Raw genomic sequence first — 9,471 nt, forward strand, 5'->3', positions numbered from 1 at the left:
GCTTGCCTTCTGACCTCGAATCAAATTTAAAAAGATCAGGTTGAATTTATTTTATTTTAAAGCTAAAACAACTGTTTTTTTAATACTACGCACTATACGAAAATAATAGCTCTCCCTCTCCCGTTGAATAAGAAAAGGTCCGAGTTTCCTTTATATATATCGCTATAACATCCTAGCGAGGAAAGCGGCAACGTTTCGTACGCAGTTAGGAAAACCAGTGAACAGTGATAACAATGATGTCGTGCTGAAGAGGCTTCCAGGAATATGGATTTATTCGACTGCTCAGTGCAAATTATACTCAGTGCAATGTATACTAACAGATTTCGTTCACTTGCACGTAGATAAAATTTGAGGAAACTTTCGCATTCAGACGTATTTTAAGTTTCGGCTCTATCTTTGTTCCTCGGAACTGGCTTCACCGTCCAAACAATGTTTTAGAGTTGGTAAACAGGTGACAAGCCTTTTTTTTTGTATCTGGTAGAGCAGCGAATAATAACAGTACTGCAAAGTTTTTTTCTTTCTGCAGTTTTACAAAAATAAGAGCCGTGAGGAGACTGCACGTGCACTTTGCTTGACTTCATCAGAAAAAGGCATTCAGGAATGCTTTAGTTCTACTTCCTTCTCACCCTGCCCTCCATCCCTTCGTTCCCATTTCACTTCCAAACTCCGGTCCAAGGTTTCGGGGAATGGCAAAAACGCTTCCCGCCTCTTTTCTTTTTTTGTCAAGTAAAGGTGTGTCCATTGGTGGATCCAGAGGGGGGGGGGGGGGGGGGGGGGGGGGAGGGGTCTGGATGTCCTGACCCCCCCTTAATTTCTGAATTCATACCCCCAAGAAGATGACCCCTCATGTCTCTAGGAAAAGTCTAGTTGATGATTTTTCTACTTCTTGTGTTCTTGGTTTTCCAGAATTTCGGTGAATAAAACGGGCTACTGACCTCCTCCTGGTCATCATCACCATCATCATCATCACTGATAGAAGCTGACATTGCCTCACAAAAAAAAACCTGGATCTGCTCCTGCTCCTGGCTCGCTTTCGGTGTCATGCAGTCTGCTAAGGCGGTCACCCCTGCTGGAGGAGGATGAATAACGATTTATTCAACTGTATTATTAGTTCCGTTGTGGGGGGCCTCCTTAGTCCGGGAAGCCCTGGTCCTTGGTTGCCTGGCGGGCCCTATCCACCAGTCATTGCTGGTCTTGAGGGCGTGAGCTGGGCAAATGGCCCTCCCACTGCACCAGGGTTGGGTTTGGTAGGGGGAAGGGGGGGGGGGGGAGAGGGATAATGATGGTGATTGTCGGCACTCCCACACCATAAGGTAAAAAGTGTTGAGTGTGGGGCAGTGTTGGGTGTGGGGCAGCCGGTGTGACCCAGAAGCGGCACACGCCAGGTTGTGGACCACCTGGTGGACGGAATGACCCTGCAACCATAGCAAATGAACGGCAATGTTTTTCTGATGATGTTGATTGGTGAAATGCATCGTTACTGCGAATCAGTTTATGTCTACGTCTCCTGACCCCCCCCCCCCCCCCCCTTCATTATAGTTCTCATTCTGGGAAGCCGCTTTACTCGGCACCGCTCCAGCGTTCCTTTTCGACACCGCCTACCCATCTTTCGCAACTGTTATTTGCCGGTATCTTTCGATTACAAGCACGCGCACACAAGCGGTTCCCGGTTCATACGTGCATGTTCGGGGAGTGAAGGGAGGAGGGGGGCGTGCACGCGAAGCTATAGCACCTTGCGTGCGCTCTCATCCAGCGGCCGTGGCTATAGGTTCTATGCCCTCACTGGTCACATGTCTGTTGTGCTGGCACAACAGACTGGACCAGTGAGGGCATACTGGACTGGAGGCTTACACGTGGACGTCAAACAGCCGAATACGACCTGTCTCCATGGTGTCTTCACTGGTCGAGCTGATAGGTGACCGGTAAAAAGCGCAAAGGCTCATGGGTACGTCGTCTGCTACCGCCACTTCCGGTTCGAGATCCTCCTGCCCTCCCGTACGCCTGCGTGCGCCGGCGGCTGTCAGGCGAGTGTGTGCTTGTTGTTTATTTGTCACAGGGTGCTTACCTGTCAGATAAACCCCTAGTAGGGCCAGTCGTTGTTATTTATGGAATTCCCGATGCGTGAGCGTTTTTTCCCCGGTGGAAACAGATAAACAACAAGCACACATGCGCGTGAAAGCCGACGGCGTACGGGAGGCTAGGAGAGCTCTCGAAAAGGAAGTGGCCGGGGCTCCGCGGGAGCAGACAATGTAGCCATGAGGCTTTGCGCTTTTTACCGGTCACCTATTGGGTTGTGTGTTACGCAGACAGTAAGGTGCCTACGACGCGGAAGGAAAACAGACAACTCCATGTGTGTTCGCTGGAATAAAGCTCGAGTTCTTCCAAGTTTCATTAGAGGGACACACAACCGATTTTTATCGAGTATATGTTCTCTATCCCAAATGAAAGCCAGCGTTTTATATATCCCTGTAACAACAGTCAATTTATAAACAAATTGGCGGAAATAATTTTAATTTGGCTCCAAACTTTTTGAAATCGGAAGGGTGGCGGTTTGTAGTGCAGAAACTTGACACTACAATATGTGTCACGGTCACGTGACCTGCAAACCTAGCAGCTACTGTGACTGCTGAAACGTTTATTCACTTATTGACAACCTTTGAACACGAGTATTTGTATAAGTTAAAATGTATATGTATTTTTAACATTATTTTGAAAATTTTTACGACACGCCGCCCGATCAGTGTGGCTAACTGAGCGCATCCATGCCCAGAATCAACGGCAGCGTTCAGTAAACAGACCCAGTGAAGGGGCTTTGACGATTCTGCGTGAGTCAGGGGCGTTTCTTCTGCATAAGTATTCGATTTCAGTTTCCAAATACACAAACGGCAGTTAAAAAAAAAAAAAAAAGGACGCGCCCGGGGAGAATCGAACTGCCGACCTCCACACCGTGAAGCTAGATTCTACCTATCGTCCATCCAAACAGACGGCGCCTTTGTGCAAAATAGACTAGTGAATTAAAAATACACATAAAGGGGGAAGAAAGCCTGCGATTCACACTTTTGTTTAGCTGGGGACAAGTTTTTAAATATCGCTTCTCCTCTCGCATACAGACACAAGTATGTTGCCGCTCTATATACTGTATTTCATGGTTGCCAGCATATATTTGGGAGGACACATACGGCTCGTAGACATAAAAAATCTATTTAAAAAGTTCTAGGGCGTTATCAGCAAAACCGTTTCTCGTTAAGGTGCTTTAAGGGATGCCCTTTCATTTGGGATAGAGAACATATACTCGACAAAAATCGGTTGTCTGTCCCTTTAAAGGCCAACTGCACTCAAATTTTCGACAACGTAAAAATAATGCCACGTAATAGTACACATAAAAAGGGTGCGAAATGCAAAATGCTGCGTTTCAAACATAAACGCGCGCGACGCAAACGGCTCGCGACATTGGGGTTTTCGGAACAGAAAACTGAGTAGAAAAGGCGACCATTGCCGCCGGCCGGATGTGACGTACGTGAAGGAACGGAAGCGACCGCACCAGAACCGGCGGCCGCTCACAGCCGCCTTCAAATGCGCGTGAGCGTCGCGTTTCGCACTGTTATTTCAACAAAAGAACTTCCACTAACGTTTTCCCGGGATAATGGAGTTACGCGCATTTCCTACACCGCGTTGCTGTCAGTCGAGATGAAGTAGACCGCCCGACAGTAATTTTTTTTTCATCAGAATAACTGCCGGAGTAGCAATCCTTGGCATTGCGAGTAAAACATCAGGACCTGATTTACAAAGCTACTAGCTCGTACGATATCGAAAAGCATCTTTCGTTAGCCGGCGCCTCGGCTATCACATCGCTCTCTTTGGAGAGAACAAACCGTACACGGGTGGAGATCAATCACTATTTCTACTATACATTACGTAAAAACAGCTTAGTGAATATCGACCCAGTATTTTTTGCCTTGCTGTACATCGAGAATCGAATCATTAAAGTGGCCTGAAACTATAAGCCAGCTTCCACTACTAAACGATCCACTAAAACACGAAAAAGTAACCTATCGACCGCTGTTTTCTACTTTCACCAGAGACATGTTCTGTTAACTAAATCTAACGCTCTACAAAAGTAAATATTTCATTTTGGAATTGAACAGAAATCTAGTACATTGTTTAGGAGAGGAGCAGTTTCGTTAGCTTTCGCACTTCGCGAAGACGACGGCCGATATTTGTGCGGATGTATTTTTACTACGAGAAAGGCTGATCTTGGTTCACTTAGCGAGTGAGGCAAAAGTTGCACAAATGTTTATACCCGCGTTTACAACTCTAGTTAGGTCGTAAAACTTTCGGAAAGGTCAAAAGGATGGAGGTAGCGTAGGGCACGCCCAATATGGCAAATATTGGATGCCGAAGTGTACGTGGTCAAGAATTTGTCTTTTTTTTTTTCTGTGGTAGATGCAATAGGAACGACAAATGTAAGGCAAGTGCGCGTTTCGCGCTATTTTTTCCTTTGAGTAAAAATATTATTTTCAAGTAAAAAAGGTTTTGCTAACTGCAAAACGTTCACAAGCGCGTGAATAGTTTGCAGGCTTCTAGTCTCCTTTATTGAACTGAGAAAAATGGCAGATATTGCTACCAATGCGGTTAGTTTTAAACATGTGATGGCTACGGTGATACAGCGCGCTGGTGTAGCAGAGAAATCCCGGGCTAACGCATCCCTGCGCCCAGCGTAGCGCCGTGCAAGTCTCCGGAGAAGCGCGAGCTTCACGGGACAGGTTCCCCAACCTCCGTCACAGGCCGCTCGGAACTTGTTTCGGCGACTCTCCGCCAGGTGCAAACGTCGTCTACTACTGCTCGGAGTCGTCTGCTCGGAGCTATGGTGATTTTAAGGGCTTAGACGACTGATTTGGATACAATTTGGACAAAGAAAAAATTGAGTGCAGTTGGCCTTTAAGCTATTGGCTAGAAAGCATACTCAATCGCAAATTACAAACGCGGTTTGTTTCGTGCACTCCGGCGACTTCGCTTAGCTCCGCAGGTCATTCATCTTCACAGAATGGAGGGGCACGAATTTTCGTGGTTGCCGCTAGTGGCACGCAGATACATAAATTACGGGACATTCCTGTCGCGAGTTCGTTGACATTCTTCTGTGCAGTATTCTCCACGTGCACTAATGAAAATAACGGGGATTATGATGATGATGTTTATGAAGAAGATGCAGCACGCACATTTATTGCAACAGATTGCTTATGTAATGCAACAGTCGCGTGAAACTGGTCCCTGTTTATTCATGCCTAGCATCTACTTTCCGCCAGAGTTAGCACTGGCTGTTGTCCTTCTGGCGGCTGAGTGTGTTCCTGCCTTCACACTCATTGGGACCGGGTGCCGGCGGTCGCGGGCACGCTTTGACGTGATGGCCAATCTTTCGGGCATTCCTTCACCCTGTGGCCAATCTTGCCGCAGCGGTGACACCCTCGGACGTTGGGCCGCTGTCCGTCGGTAAGTTTCGTCGAGTCGAAGAAATAGTCAACGTGCGTGGCATAGGTAGCGGGAAGGTTTTCTATTGGCGTTCCGAACAGGAACCTTCCCTTGATGAAAGCCTTCATTATGTATATGTACATCTTAGGAGACACTCCAATGCCGAGATTGTGGTGCAATTCAAAAGGATCCTCGATTGCGATGCACCGAGCTGTTCCACATCTTCTGGAGCTTGGTTAGGGGAGCCTTCTGACGGATGCATACCACGTGTTTCTTGAAGTTGAACTCCTCCGTGTAGAACCGCAGCATGCCCAGCCATAGCTCCCCCACGGACTCGTTGTTCTGGCCAAACTCGCTCCACACGCGTTGCAGACGGTCGATGTCGTCAAAAAACCACGCATTCCAACCTTCGATGATAACTTCTGGCTTTGTCTCCCCATCTGGGTACAGCTCCTGGAGGACTGGTGGCTTGCGCTGCTGGAGGTAGTACAGTGTCATGAGGATGTACGCATAGGAGGACAGGCTCCCCCGTGAAGCGTCACAAATGTCGCACGTTTTCGCAAAACGTTTGATGGTGTAGCCCAGTTCCCGCACTCGGTTGTCAATGCTACTGTACGTTTTTAGAAGTCTTGTATTTTGTTGTGCCAACCTGTTGTACAAGCTGATGTCGACCTCCAAGCCACTCGGGACGTGGAAAAGTTTGACGATTGGCACCTTGGCGTTGGTAATGGCGATGACCTCGTCAAGCTCTGGGTGTTTGTAGAACTTCTTCGCAAGATACTTGATCATTCTGACGTGACTGATGTCCTTGCCGTCTTCACTGCTGTTAAAGGTCAGACAAATGTCGAGATCACACGTACCGGGCCAAGCCAAAGCCGTTACACGACGAGCCGTACAGGGTCATCTTGGCGTCTTTGTGCGACTCCCTAATCAAGGACTGCAGTTTATGAAGCACATCTTGGCGATCTGCCTCTTCTTGCGGCTGTAGAACGCAGGCATTCATCACGTCTTGGCAGACGTCGTTGAGTATCTTGTTGAAGTTCTGGGTGATGTCAGGAAGCTTCTTCAATTCGGGAAGACGCTGGTCTGGGCAGTGCTCGCGCAGATGTCCACTCTTCAGGCAGAAGGAGCAGACGAGCGGAGGCACCTTTCCGCCGGCGAGAGTCTCCCGGGTGAAGCTGTACTGGAAGTCCCCCATGCTGCAGAGATCGAGTTTGTCCAATATCCCCTGAGGGATCGGCGGACCCGGTTTGACAAACTGCTGTGGAAGAGGCGTTGTCGTCTTGTGACCTTTGGCTTTTGTGGCCGGGTTCGGAACGAGGTGGCGGCTGCTAACGACATTTACATTCTTGTCAAACGAGAGGTACTTATCATCGTTACTGTTAGCACCATCCTCTCGCTCTTCCGCGTTGTCACCACAGTCGTTTGCCCTGGTCACAAGCGAGCATTCCGGCGACTGGCTCGGCCTTTCCTTCTTTCCCTTGAGCTTGTCCTCTTCCTGGTCAGGCTCAGACTCGAGCTCTGAGTCGTCCTTGTAGTGAGGCAGACCCGGCAGCATGGTGAACATGGGCCCCGACCGGAGCTGGGGCAGTAGGAAGTAGATGGCGGAGGAGCGCAGGCAGCCCTTTACAAACAGGTACACCCGCTCGCTGGGGATGGAACGGGCAAGGTTCCATATTGGAGAGTAGGGATCTTCGATAGCAACGTAGCGCTTGTTCCACTTCTTCTCGGCGATGAGAACTGGCTGGGACTTCCTGATACACACTACGTGTTTGCTTAGCTTGAACTCGGCGGCGTAGAAGCGCAGGAGCTCAACCCACAACTGGCCCACGGAGCGGTAATTCTTGCACGCCCACCGGTCCTTCAGATCTTTAGGCTTCACGTATGATTCGGACTCATCGTCCCCTTTCACCTCGTGTAGAACAGGCAGCACGGCAGGCTTACACTGTTGCAGGAAGAACACAGTCATGAGGGCAAAGGCGTGAGCAGGCAGCGTGCCTTTCTCTTGCTGGTCGAGGCCACAGATGTTGGCCCAAAACCGGAATGCGACCCCCAGAGTTTGTACCCTGGGGTCCAGCGACACGTAGTCTTCTAGAAGCCTCGAGGTCTTCAACGAGTTGCTGTTGTTGAGGCTGATCTCGCAGGAGAGCGTGCTGCTGACGTCCGTGAAGCGTATTCGCGGCACCCTGGAAAAGAAATCCGTCTGCACGTTCCAATACTTGTGGCACTGCAGAAGCAGGTCGCCAGTTTCGAGGAAAAGCTTCGCGGCGTCCGCCTTTCCGACTGGAGACAGGTCAATGTCGACCTTGCTCGTCTTCAGGCCAAAGCCGTTCACCGACGACCCGTGCAGCATGAGCGTGGCATCCGGCAATGTTGCCTTGATGTGTGCCTCCAAGTCCTCGGCTATTCTCCTGCGCAGTTCAACCTCCCCTGTCGTCAGGCCTTGCTCCTTGGCAATCTTTTGGAGTAAGTTGCTGATCGCACCACACTGGGTGTCGACCGGGTAGGGAAGGTTCTTGACGTCCATCCGCCGCTCACTGACGGCCTTCTTGGTAAGGTGCACGTCGTGCTGAATGTGCTTTTCAGCGTACCCAACGTCGTCAAGGTGTCGCTTGCAGAGATGGCAGTAGAACTGCGCCCGCGGGAAGAGTGTGGATTTTTTTTGAAGCGGCCGAACGTGGTGCTGCCTGAGCGCCTCTAGCTTTACCTTGGATGGGCGGTAGGCCTCCCGCTGGCCTCTGTCGGTGCTACTGGGACCGAAAGGCACGCCGGTGGAGTTGGCACACCGTCTCTCCTGATGAAAAGGGGGGACGTCGAGCCTCTGCTGTGTGAATGGTTGGCGGTCAACCAGGGCCTTCACGTCGCCCCGAGGAACATCACCTCCGCCCTCTTCGGGCAGCTGGCAGTTATTTGGTCCCGAAGCGGTGTCCTTCGTCCCGGCGTAAGCATTTCCGCACCGGTCCCGATTTCCGGGCTTCTGCGTGGACTCAATAGGTGGGTGGTCGGTGTCTTTGCGGGGCATGCCAGATGCCGTGAAATCGAATGGCCGCTGGGGGTTCTGAGCTGCATACATAATGGGATATCCCTGTTCCGAGTTCCTTGCCATTCTTCGTTTGCGTGGAATTCTTCGCGTGCCGCGTGCCGTGGTGTAAATGATGGTGATTGTGATGTTCTTATGGATATCATTTATTTTTCCAGAGAAGCAAATAGGAACGTAAATAAAATTTACGGCGATGAAATCCCAAATTACATAATATTATGGCCTCCATATTAATTCAACCTAGCTGTAACAGAAACATCAGCTCGAAAAATTCGGGATAAACTTAAGAGTGTTTACGTGTGGTATTGCGAAAGGATTATGCGCATTTTAATTGAAGCTGTGCGATGATTTGATTTGATTGATTTGATTGCAGTCTTAAACGCGCCGACGCAACGCAGGCGATGAGGCGCGCCGTAGTGGAGGGCTCCGATTAATTTTGACTACTTGGGGATCTTTAACGTGCTCCGAAATTTCGTAGACACGGGCGTTTTTGCTTTTCGCCTCCATCAGAAAAGCGGCCGCCGCGGCCGGGAATCTAACCCGCGGCAGCTGTGCGATGGATTGTCTTATAGGATGTCTGTCGTGATTGTTGATTTATTGTCGGGTTTAACGCGCCGATTCTACACCTGGGCTATCAGGTGCGCCGTAGTGGTTGACTCCGGATTATTCTTGACCACCTGGGGTTCTGGACACACTAGTGTTTTCCCGTTTCACCTCCATCAGAAAAGCAGCCACCACGGCCGTGATCGAACCCTCGTCCCTAAACTCAGCAGCACAGCGCCTTAGCCACTGAGCCACCGCGACAGGCGGCTTTCCAGTGATGAAGACGAAAATGATAACGATAATGATAATGATTCCCTTGAATATTTAGCACACAAATAGTGATTGATCACCGCCCGCGTGTGGTTTGTTCCCTTCAAAGAGAGCGATGTGATAGCCGAGGCGTCGGCTATAGCGAAAGCTGC

The 9,471-nt window shown here is 49.8% G+C and overlaps 1 pseudogene; it reads right to left on the minus strand.

The window, feature by feature from the left end:
- Positions 1-5,261: 5,261 nt before the first annotated feature.
- Positions 5,262-8,539, minus strand: LOC144142093 (terminal uridylyltransferase 4-like; annotated as a pseudogene).
- Positions 8,540-9,471: the final 932 nt, after the last annotated feature.

Source organism: Haemaphysalis longicornis, unplaced genomic scaffold (genome assembly GCF_048455015.1).
Source record: "Haemaphysalis longicornis isolate Haplotype H1 unplaced genomic scaffold, Haemaphysalis longicornis Haplotype H1 scaffold_1, whole genome shotgun sequence".
Taxonomy (NCBI): Eukaryota; Metazoa; Arthropoda; class Arachnida; order Ixodida; family Ixodidae; genus Haemaphysalis; species Haemaphysalis longicornis.